Source organism: Phragmites australis, chromosome 24 (assembly GCF_958298935.1).
Source record: "Phragmites australis chromosome 24, lpPhrAust1.1, whole genome shotgun sequence".
NCBI classification, from domain to species: domain Eukaryota; kingdom Viridiplantae; phylum Streptophyta; class Magnoliopsida; order Poales; family Poaceae; genus Phragmites; species Phragmites australis.
Window position 1 is genome coordinate 4971845 of NC_084944.1, and position 13316 is coordinate 4985160.

Here is a 13316-nt window from a genome sequence, read left to right on the forward strand (position 1 = left end):
AATTGTTTATGTGAGTGTTTTTTGCTTTGTGATTTTATCCCTGAGACTTCTCATTGTTCATGTTGGTTTACATGAACCACAACTCAGTTTTTGGGGAAAAGAAGCAGCAGGATTGTGATTACGGTAAGCAAAATTAGATTATGGAAAGCAGCAGGAACACTGTAGTTCAGTTTTTTCCTTTCAATAATGTACATGTAAGCATCACAATATTATTTCGATTCAATCCCTTAGTAGTTCTTTCTTACAATGTGTATCTCTCTCCCCCTCTCTATGAGAACTACAATCTAATCTGCTCATTTAAATTTACACACGAACTATGCAAGTATGATCAGTGTAGTTAGCTAGAGTTATTTCTTTCCTCTTATGTAAGCTCCACGTAGATGTTATTAGGTTCTGGTTTTTTATTTTTTTATTGCATCCGTAATGATCATTGTCAGACTCTTTCAAAAAATTGACAGATTTCTTATTGTGTTGTCTGTTAGATTTTTGCATATGATATATCAGCATCTTTTTATTAAAAAATCTGTCATGAACGGTCCCTTATATATATGCCTGCACCTCGGATTGACACGCATCAGCTCATGGGCCTACTAGCAGTCTAGCAGTCAGGCGTCCTATCTGACAGCATGCATGCATGGAAATGTGAGAAGCATTGATCGAGTTGATCGATATCTTGCGACCAAATTGTTCAACAAGAGGACATCGATCCAATCATGCATGAGTGCATCACGTACAACACGAGAGAGGAAATCACAACACGCGAAAGGAAAGGTAGATTTCACAAAACTACAACTACTTCAATATATAATACTTTGCGCGCTAATTATTGAGCACATAGCTAGGCGAACCACGTACATACGCACTTGCCCTCCCCGTCGGCCGACCGGCAGGCCGAAGCACCACCGTGCCATCGCCTCAGTTCTTGCCGCCGAGGCCAGCCTTGAGGTCGTCGCGGATGGCGACGTACCCGGCCTTCTGTCAGCACTGACAGGCCACCAGAAGAGGAGGAACCAGAGACGGGAGAGGCAATTGAGCCCGGGCCACGATGTGGGCTTTGAACGATACGGTCCAGTAAGAAATACAGCCCAACCAAATGCCTGGTGTAGGCGTGTGTGTTAAAAGGTAGAGAGTGGCGTGAAGAAAAAGATGAACTCTGAACTCTGTAAAACCTAGAACGCCTAAACCTCCAATTTCTCTCCAGATTTCCCCAATCCCTACTTCTCTTCCCAGTCTACCGATCGTTCTTGTTACAATTGGTATTAGAGCTTGCAATCCTGGGACTGACGGGTTACACACAATCTGTATCTTGTAGTTTAAAATCTGTGCACACAATCTTTCAAATACTTAGATGAAGAGATATTAGATGCAATTTTATTTTGTGTCTCTACGCGGCATAATGTGTACCATCAAAATATGGCGCATGTCCGGACGGCATGAAAATATAAGAATAAGATGTATTTAATTTATCATAATTGAAACCGATCTCAACTTTCTTATTCTTGCCGTCGCCCGATATATCATCCTTAGGACTTTTTGAGTTTTTTGGACTCTTCTCCCCGGATGTCGATATCTTCAAAATCTCCAAACAGTGAAGCCTTGTAATAGATTAGACTCCGATACCAATTAAATATAATAGATGTCACCTCGAGGGGGGTCAATAGGCATTCCTGAAAATTATAAACGTCGTTGTGGATTAACATAATCTAGAACTTTCGACTTTAATCTGAAACTTTCGGGTACCAGAAGTTCAGAGTTCAACCCGAACTTTCCGACTAAACAGAACGAAATCGAAAATGAACAATGTCTAGGTACTTCTAGTTGAATCTAGCTGTTACCACCGGTTCTAAAGTAAGTGTATATTGTTTTTCATCTTACCTGCAGCCACAAACTCACAAACATGTAGATCGGGGCAAATTGTCCAAAAGTCAACTAGAACAACAAAGAACACAAAGACAATAAAGGAGACAAGAATTTGTTTTTCAAAGTTCAAATCCAATGATCCTAAGCCTCTGTTGAGATGCTCACAAAGAGTCGAGTCTCTTTCAACCCTATTCCTTACCAAGTGACCATAAAGATCAAGCTTGGCCTTCCTTAAAGTCCTCTTTTCTTGCAGAGGTGAGGATGAATCTTCACAAACGTCCCACGGCACTCCATAAGCTTAGGTACTCGGCGGACGACGCCTAGCCGTATAGGAGCTTAAAGCTCCAAGAGTAACGAATACGAAATCGACCGACTTGACGACGAACTAAGTGCTCAAAGGTTTGAATTGGAGCTCACGTCGTTTAACATCTTTAACGGGATTAAAATCTATTCATAATCTTATTAAACTCATTCTCTTAATTATTTGTCATCAATTATCTAAAACCCGTATAGTAGACTTAGATGCACTTTCAGGAGTTGATGACTAGGCTTGTGAAGCAGCACTTGATCCGTGCCCAACAACGAATCAAGGTTCATACGGACAAGAAACGATCGAAGCGTGAATTTGCGTGATTGAGCGTATCTGAAGATACAGCTATATGTCCAGACATTAGTGGTGTGTCGAGCTAATCATAAACTTGCTTTTCATTACTTTGTTCCATTTCTGATCGTGCAAATAATTGGAGCTGTGATGTACAAATTGCAGGCGCTATCCCAGTGATTCCTGAAGACGGTGAAGGCGTCCAGGTGGCTGAGGCTGTGCTAGAGCGTCGTTTGTACAAGAAAGGCGCTGGAGCGGTCGTCCAGGTGCGTGTTCGCTGCTCGGGGTTGCTAGATGTGCTCACGACCTGGGAGGATTTGGAAGCACTGAGGTAGCTTGCTGATGCTCCGGCTTGGTGACAAGCCAGCTGTGAAGGAGGAAGGAATGTCAGCACTGACCAGCCACTAGCCACTGGAGGAGGAACCAGAGACAGGAGAGGCAGCTGAGCCCGGGCCGCGACGTGGGCTTTGAACGAGACGGCCCAGCAAGAAATACAGCCCAACTGAATTGCTGGTGTAGGCGATTGTTAAAAGGTAGAGTGGGGTCAGGTGAGGAAAAAGATGAACTCTGAACTCTGTTAAAACCCAGAAACCCTGAACCCCCATTTTGTCTTCGGATTTCTCCAATCCCTTCTTCTCTTCCCAGTCTACCGATCGTTCTTGTTACACCTTCTTGGCGGCGCCGGACGCCTCCTAGTCGTCGCCCTTGGCGAAGCGCTTGTAGATAGATGGAGATGCAGGCCACGCGGATGAGGGTGCCGAGGACGTAGACGACGGCGCAGTGGAAGCCGCGCGAGACGGGGAAGCAGAAGCCGGCCGACGAGTCGCCGTCGCCGGTCGGGATCGCGCACGTCTGGAGGAAGAACACGATTGTGGCGCTGGTCAGGAGCGCGGCCGCAGAGAGGAGAAGGACCAGCAGAAGGCGGCGGCGCGGGGCGGCCATGGCGTTGAGGAGGTCCATCCGACTAATCCGAGTGAGGTGATCGAGAGGTGACAGGGAGAGAAGCGATCGAGCGTGGGAGGGAGGGGGTTCTTGGAGTCGGAGGCTGGAGCGCGCGCGGCCGGAGGAGGAGGCGCCGGGCTGGGGTAACTGTACTTGTACGTGGAGCCTTGGCAGGGGCAGAGGGAGTGTGGATGTGCGAGGTTTCCATCTCCGGGCATGGCGCGCCATCCTCGTCATCCTCCTGTTTCGCCACGCCTGTGAGCCTCGCGAGTGGTAAACGTCATTACACAAGCCTCAGACTTGAGTAATGATGCTTGTTCGTATACTTGATAGGCTCTTCCGCGTGCTGACGAGTCAAACGAAATGCAAACTAGCAAAGGGCAAGCCGAAGAATATAAACAAAAATCCTCTCCCCCTTTTTGCTTTCAGCGGGTCCGGGCAAACGGCTCTCAGCCCGACGTCGAAGCGCGAGGGGCCGTGCGTGCTTCGGCTGACCTGGCTCCTCGCTGGGCTCCGGAAACCGTCGAGCGGGCCAGGCCAGTTCTGGTCGAGAAACCGTGCTCCTCTGCGAATCCTTGCCAAGCACTTTGGGCTAGGGCCACACTACGACACTGCAACTGTCGATTGTAAGTACTCGCTTTTCTTCCCTCGGGCGCAACGCGAGTACGCAACGCAACCATGGAACGCAACAATGCGCACGCGTGACGCAACGAGGCATGGATATTGAGTTACTCATTCCATTTCGTAATGGTTGTCTATATCCACTATTACATATAAATCAATAAATATTAAAATTAAGTGAAAAAATACAGTTATATAACCATACTATTCCTAATCAATATAAGGATGAGAGCAAGTAACTCACTAATATTGAAGTAAATGCATACATACACTCAAAGATATAGTAGAAAAATTGACCATAAAGCATCCTTAGTTACCGCAACAGACAAACAATTTGATACAGATACTCCCGAAGCTATGGAAAAGCATTACGAAACAGAAAGAGTAGACAAGAAGTAGACAATTTACTTATACTAATTAAATGCACTTCTTTTGTTCGTCACGTGAGTAGACGACGCATGGTACTGTAGCACGTGAGCGAGAGTATGCGGGCCAACGTGTGACTGCGCGCGAGCATGCGATGCGACAACGTGTGAGCGTGAGCGCACGGGCCCACATGTGAGCACGCGTGGGCGGGAGCGCGTGGGCCCACATGTAAGCACACGGTGCAAGAGGCTGTGAGACCCACGGTAGGATAAATCGTGGGAAAGAAGCACCACGTATTTTTTAAGTAGTAGAGATTTAACACTTTTTTTTATCGTGAAGCTCTCTTATATCTCAAACGTGAAAATAAGAGTCTATTGAATTTTTTTAATTTAATTATGCTTCTCAAAGCTTGAACTCAAAACATCTGATCCTGATACTATATTAAACTACATGCACTGATCAACTCACTTAAAAACTATAACAAATAAACAGTTCACTTATACTTAACATTATTGCTCCAATACAACCATATTTTCTCATGCATATCATAGTCTCATTTCATGATACTAGATAGGTAGGTGGCTACCTATCGATCAATTGCAAGTTGGTAGGGCTGGCCCAATCCGATTGGGTGCCCGACCAGTAGGTTCTGACCTGCTTGCTGCCTGCTGCGCGCTGGTCGCGCCATGCGCAGACGCAACACCTGTGAACGCCGATCGAGATCTTGCTCGCCGCGAGCCCTCGAGGAGGGAGCACCGATCGCCTTTTTGGCATGGTCACCGAGCGAAGCATTAGCATGCCGCATGCAACGTCGCCAGCCGGGCAGGCGGTGCAAGTCGAAGCTGGTGCGATTTCATGGGGGCAATGCAAGTGAGACGGAGGGGTGACTGTGGGTGGCCGTGTAGGAGCGGTAGGGGTGACAGCTAGTGGTGGAAATACTGCCCTCGGGTTCGCGCGCAGGCGGTGATCGTCTGTGCGCCCGTTTGCATCCCGTGCACGCGTAGTGCTGCTTGCGTTGCACAACCATGGAGAAGATTACCACCGCAGGAAACATGGGTCTAGGTGGTTGCCTGCACTATATTCAGCAGATATATATAACCTTAAAAAGAAATGTGTTTGGTTGTCCATATACACTGTTCTAACATAATTTGATAGATGTAAATTTACGCTCAAAGCCTAGTCTAGGCTCGATTCGAGCTTCACTCTACAGCCTAATTCGGTGGATGCAGCCTCCTGCATGCACTTAAGTAGGCGAGTTCATGTGTCAGTGTTATAAAACCACCTTCAGAGACAGTGTCTTGTGAAAAGCCCATTTCCGCCTGTCCCGCGCTGTCTCTCGAGAGGCGACATGGGGGTGCCACCGCTGCCGCTGCTAAGAACCCCCCACCTCCCGACCACGTGCGGAAGTTGCTGCCTCCGCCGTCCGTTGACAACATCATAGGTGGTGGCGGCCGGCGACGATGCCAAGCGCCCACCACTGCCTTGCCCCTTTCCGCCTCCCCCTCCCTTCCTCCCCCATTCACTTTTCCTTCCCTTCCTCTGGTAGATCGTCGATGGTGTCGTTGGTTGGTGGCAGATTCAGTGTGGCGCCAGCAGTTTCGGCTGAGGGTCGGTCGAATCCATCCTGTTGCCACTCTCTTGTCCTGTGGCTGGCCAAACCCAGCTGTTAGGAGCTTGCCACCGACGGATCTCGTCCTGTGGTCGAGCTCTCGTGGGTCACCGACGTGGCTTCTTGTATATAAACAAAACTAAATCGATTCTCTACTCACACATCTCCTGGCCTTAAATTGAATTGAGACAATGATGTATCCTCATCCTCCCGATGGCCCCATGGATCCACCGCCTCCACACCCCCATTTATACGTCTATAGTAGAGATTACTATAGAAACCACAATGCTCTTCCTTGCTCTTTTTAGCCGTCATGTCAACATGGAGATGACGCTATAGTCCAAGTTTATGAGTATTTCGGTGACGCAGGCCGTCAATTCTTCCATTGCCACATTTTAGAGTACGAACAAATAATACTCACTTTCTTTCATATTATCTCAACACTATTTACTTATCTCATCTATCATTTTTTTTCCAAACGGATGATAATGGTTTCCAGTATTGGATTGACCTGCGGATAGAACCACACATTCAAGCATATATCCGTCACCTTGATATCGTCATCGAGGAACTACAGGAACAATTGTACCAAGAGAGAGCTAGAAACATTGGAAAATGTTATATCCCATCTCGCATGGTGGATCAAAGGAACAACTTAGAGTAATGTCAATGTCTTCCAGTTGTCGACAGAGGATTTGATTTTGTATTTGACTTGTACTGTTTTTCATTCCCTAACACATGTTAGGTGAAGCGTCGATACACCACTAGGGGTATCGTATATGTCATCGTTTATTAGGTCAACTTGTTTATTATGATTGTTATGGAATAGTCATTGTACGAGTCAATAGTCCAAATAGAATCACAAAACAAAAATACGGTATATGAAAGCATGAAGAAAGACAATACATAACACCATGAAACTAACAATGATATAGCTGCATACAAGTTACATCCCCTCTTAGGGATGAGGCCCCTGGTCGTATCCGTCCTCGGGATCTTACGCCTCCTCGCTCTCACCTGGTTAGTTGAGTACGTAAGGTGGTCCGGTCGAATGATCAGTCGCTCAGGCTGTCCAGCAAGTGGTGGAGTGGTGTACTCGTCCTAGGAGGGATGTATCACCGGGAGTGGCACGCCAGGTAGCTGTGAAACACCGAGCTCATCGCCTGTCCGAAGATGAAGTTGTACATAGGGACCTGAGTAACGTCCCTGCTAAGTAGCTCCATGTAGCTACCCTGCATCTCTATGTCCTAGAGATAGTCGATCTCTGCACATGTAACAAGGAAGAAAACATGTTAGCATCGATAAAACATGTTAATAATTCCGTGTCGAAGAACGAAAGCCCAGGCAACATGCAGGGTCAAAGAGGAAGTCGCGGTCAAAAACATCCTCGACGGGTCAGCGGCGAAGGTCGGCCGTTCCAGTGGGTGCGGTGGCTCAGTGAAGGTGGCGGACGAGCATGCCAGGATATGAGCCGACGATCGTGGTCTTGTCGTAACGTCCGAGGACAAACTGTAGCTCATCGATAGGAAGACCTTGGCCATGTTCCAGATAATCTGGCCAAACGCTGCGCTCATCTCGGCCCTGGGGACCTCGCCGCCACTATCGAGCAGCAGCTTCGACACACAAGCATCGGATCTGGTGCAATATATCCCTCTGCAAAGGAAAGCTTCATTTAATTACACAATTTTTTTTTCAATCTACTGTAGTAAATGAGGGCTCGCGTAGTGTTATTTGTACCTCAAGAGAAAGCGCATGGTCCCTGTATGTTAGGTATGTGTCGCGCACGTCCACCACGTGATGTGAAAGCTCGGTCGGTGTGTACATGACTTGGATCCACGTCCGAGGCACGAAGCACGAGAGGTACTCCGCGTACGACTCCTCAGAGTGTGGCTGACACTTTTGTGCATAGGTCTCAAGATACCCTTGTCCATTGAGTGAAATACGAATAATACTGCCTCTTTCGCACCATATAATATTTCACTATCCCCATAAAAATTCTAAACTACCATATATCTGATATACCTGACAACCATCGACAAAAAATACTAACATTATTGTGAAAGAACAAAAATAATTATGTAAAACTACATCTACAATGAAACAATGATTACAATCATAATCTAACATGTAATCTATACTGCAACAAAATATTCCCGGATCATTACATCAAACACCTCTAAATCATACATCTATCAAACCAGTTATAACTACACTATGTCCAAATCATATATCTATTGCCTAACATATGTCTAAATATCGCATCTAATTGCTAGAAGTGCATATAAAAGTGAGCTAATCGCTAAACTATATCTAATCTAATTCTAAAACTAGATCTACATTCTAACCTACGTCTAGTGGCTATCCTATCAGGTTTGTAAAAAAATTCTAGATCTAGCATCTAACCAATTTCAAAATCTAGTACTAGCGGCTATCCTACCAAATTTGTAAAAAAAAATTAGAGAAAAAACATACTTCTTTTCTCCGGTAGGGCTTCACCACACAATTACCCCCTCTCCCCTCCCATCCTCTCCTCTCAGCTATGTTGGTATAAAATGAGCGGCTAACGTTGGCAGGACTGGCAGGGCTAGATTAAATACCCAAAAGATCTCATCCATTCAACAGGCGAGACCGTTTGAGTGGGTCTGGCCGGTGTCATAGCCATGGAGGTCTCGCCTGTTCAACGGGCGAGACTAAGTTCTCGCCCACTGAACGGGCGAGATGTTCCTCTCACCGGTTATTTAATGCACTGAGCGCTGAGGTCCACAAGTTCTCACTTGTTGAATAGGTGACAGTAGTCTACATATGTAAAATTTTCAAATGAACATGTATTCTTGAAACTATTAAAAAAATATAAAAAATCCCAATATCTACACACGACAAGACCTGGCTTTGTCGTCTTTCCAATGGATCGTTCACATCAGTGCTCGCCACCGATCAATGATTATTTCTGTTGCCCTTGCAACACTGTAAACAAGCAAAGGGCATAGATTCCATGGACAACGCCCAATTTTAAGCCATGCACACAAACAAATTCAGTTTTACTCCATATCATTGTCTCTACCACACTCTCAAGAACCTATCCAGAAACAACCTTTTGTAGCTTGTCTCTTGTTGTAGCGAAAATAGCCATATTAAACTATAATTTTTATTTTAGTGATTAATGACAATATAGTCATTAGGACTAACAACAGGAGTCCATCATGACATACTTCAAGTGCCATAAAGAATGCTACAAGTCCTTCCAATGCAAGCAAGTCAAGAAGGATACTAAGGAAAAGAAGATAATAAACCTCTCCAACAAGACCTCTAACATCTACACCAAGTTCAACTACAAGATCAAGACCAAAAGTAACCACTATAAGCGTAAGAAGAAGAAAAATGATAAAGTGGTTGCATATATGGTTAGGGAAAAGGACCGAAGATAGAACCAACCCATTTAGGTGCCCAAGAAAGTCATTACCAATATGACGGGATCCCAATTAGTTTGTGTTCCAAAGAAGACTTGAAGTCCATAGGTGTACTCGCGGATTTGGAGACTTGACTCACAATATAGAGTGAAGATTCAAGTAAAAAACCCAAATGTACAAGTTTGAGCGTGTATATGAAAATCATGATCATCATATACCAAAATCTCCATCCAAAGGTAAACGTGGTAATTGTGCTAGATGCAAAAATCTTTTCAATTGATGTGCACCTTTGCCTTGTCTAGAATTATATGTGCATATTTTAATTTATTACAATGCTTAGTGTAGGTTTTCATATTATAGGTTACTTGTTTTTCTCTCTTTTTTATGAGTAACCTACATAGTTTATTAATTGTAGGTTTATTTCATGGCACTAGTTTTACAATTAGTATCTTTCATGTATCATCATCTAATCTATAGAATAAATCTATATTGTTATAAAAAATAAGTGCATATCTCTCACAAGTATTTAACATTTATATACACATATTTAGGGGGAGCATATGCTATATGTTGTGATTTTTAGACTAACATATGTTTTAAGTAATATCTTTTATAGTCTCATGAACCAATCAACATGTCTCTAGAGGCATGCAATGTTTAAAAGCTTCAATTGATATTATTGTCAATTTATTTTTATATTTAAGCTACCTCTATGTATGATATGACTTAAACTTTCTACCTCTACTTATTGTCTAGATGTGCATATATTTCTACATTCCTACAAGCAGTATTTACAAGTGGGTCTTGTTACATTATTATACACATATATGTGGAGTTTAGATTATATCATGTGAGTTTCATGAATTATGATCCTTATTTGTCATTTTCAATTGATATCAATACCTTCTACCCTTACAATTGGTATATCTTTTTAATTTGTATCATTTAATTGGACCATAATTTATGAAACTCTTGCCCATGTGCTCTAACGCTTTTCCTCGAGTTCAACATGTGTTTATAACCCTTTTTGAGATTGTTAACAAAGGAGGAGAAGTTTAATGACCAAAGTAAGAGACATGCCTAGTGGAGAACAAGCAAGATGTCAATGTTAACAGAGGGTGACTAATCTATATTTAGTATCAAAAGCATGCAATAAAGAAGCTCTTGCATGGGTTGATCAAGGGAGATAGTGCAATGGAGAAATGGAGAGCCACAACAAAAGAGGAATTAAGTGGTAAGAGCATGTATCCAAGCAATGTGTTAAGGCTTTGTGCTCTTTACATTTGATATCATTTATTATTTGCCACTTGTTTTGGTTGCGTTGTCGTCGATCACCCAAAAAGAGGAAGATTGTAGCAAAAATAGCTCTGTTAGACCATAATTGTGATTTTGGTGATTAATGACAACATAATCATTGAGACTAATATGTTTGTCAAGTATATACTTTAGTATGTCTCATGGATGCAATACATGAATAAGCCACCGTAATTGGGACAAAAATGGACTGTATTGGATAAGTCCTAGGAAGATAACCCACCGGATAGTCTGGTGCAGAAGAAATTGAACTCACCAGAGCATCTCTGACAAAGGGGAGAGAAGGCTGAAGACTTCACCGGATACTCCGGTGCTCAGCAAGGTATAGCATTGGAACTTTATCTGCAGAGAAGAGCAGAACTAAAGAAGCCATCGGATAGTTTGGTGTTGATGAAGAAGATACACACCGGAGTATTTTGGCTTGGGACAGAAGAAATTGAACTTACTAGAAGGTCCAGTGATCAGCGGAAGATATACACTAGAGCAATTCTTGTAGAGAGGGTTTCAAGTGTTGAAGATCAGAGAGCAATGAACCGAAAGGTTCGGTGATGGGAAGTGAGTGCACCAGAAGCTTTACCAGAGCATTTCTTGAAGAGGCGATTCTAAGTGATGAAGAATGAAGATGAACTGACCGGATAGTCTAGCATCAAGAGGAGTGCACCGGAGGTTTACACCAGAGTGTTTTGCATAGAGAATAATTAACGCGGTCTAGCTCAGGATAACTAATCAGATAATCCTATGACAGAGATAAAGTATACACCGGAATATCTGATGTTCACAGAGGCTTTAAGTGGAAGTCCAACAGCTAGTTCTGAGGATGTACTCACAAGATGTTCCAGCGATGGTACTACTGTTAACACCAGAACATTCGGTGATTACAACAAAGTTGAGCCATTATGACAACGGCTAATTGATGGATTTGAGGCTATAAATACCCACTCATTTGGCCATTTGAAGGGGCTACAGTCTAGAGAAACACAAAGACACTTGAGAAGATATCCAAGCCACCAAAGTGCTTAATATGATCATCTAAGGTAATTAAGAATATATTTAGTGAGTGATTAGTGCTTATAGACCTAGAGAGAGTGTTGGTAGGTGATTGCTGCCTAGAGAGTGGATCAATGAGTAATCTTAGCTTGTACCGGGTGGTACGCCAATGCCTTGGAGTCTTGATGACTCACCGACTGAAAGTGCATCTAGCCCTTATGTGTGGTTTTGGTAATTAATGATAATACTTATGAACTAACAATATTGTTAAGAATTGTTAGTATGTTGTTCCGTATGTGATGCATGGAGGAGAGATATGCATCCAGATTAATGAGCTCTAGGTGATGGTCGTAAAGAGAAGCTCACAAGAAGAAATAAAAGCTCATATAAGAATGGTAATAAGGGTGAATGCTAAATTACTTATGGAGATCAAGTAACTAAAGGTATGCCATTATCAATAGAGTTTTATGGACTAACCCATGTGCTTTATACTTAAGAGTGAGTTAGGGTTAGATTACATGAGAAGTCATAAGTTGAATTGAAATCCAATATGCCAAGAGTGAAGAACAAGATTATACTCCATATATGATAAATTGAATTTATTAAAGATGTCGGATACAAAATAGTTTTCTATGGCAAGACAGTGAATGACAAGCAAGACTCGGCTGCGATGGACCATCCGGTGGTAAAAGGCAAGCAAATGGCTTGGTGTCGAAGGACCAAGGCGATGGTGAAGAGCGAGTGAAGGCTTTATGCCAATGGACCGTGTGAGGCCATGGGAAGTTATGGGTGACTCGCATCAATCATATGAAGAATCAAGAGGAGATGAAGTGAAGATTATATGAAAGTTGGCAACCCTCAAGGTTTGAAAGAAAGAAGCGTTACTTGAAAGTATTCAAAGGCTTAAATTGGTTCAAATGAGTTTTACAATTAAATTTGAGTATAGGTATACCACACTATTAAGAGGATGTAATGTAAAGCTAATTGTTGTGTCTCAGTGCTCAAGAGTTTTCTAATCAATCCAAAATAAGAGTTAGCTTAAGGAGCCTGGTGCGGAAAGTGTGAAAGTGTTCAAATTGGGTTTCAAAGTATTCCTAGTTTGATAAAAATATGTTTTTGTCATTAATTCAGTTGAGATGTGTGTCCCTCTGAATAAGATTTCTATAGAGTCTAAAATCATCAAAATCGGACTTCGGGATCAAAAGTTATCGTCATTTTCAAAGGGTCGACAATGTTGAACTCGAACACTCGAGGCTGATCCGGATACTCCGGATTGGCAGGAGTCTCCGGGTTTAGCTCCGAGCCAGGTGGTTTGTTAGGGACAAAGTGTTTTATCTGGATGCTTCAGGTTGACCTGGATACTCCGGGTGGCCAGAGTCTATAGACTTTACTCTGACCAGCGCTCTCAGTTATGCGTTCTAGTGCCAACCGGAGACTCCGGATTGACCCAGATACTCTGGGTCAGTATAAAAAGCTGTGTAAAGGCTAATTTTTGGGGGAAGAGTATAAATACCCCCCTCACCCCCACTCTTGTTTGCTGCTGCTTGAGCACGAAAGAAAAACCTTATAGAGTCAAAAGAACTCCCTCCCACTCCAATCTAGTGTGTGA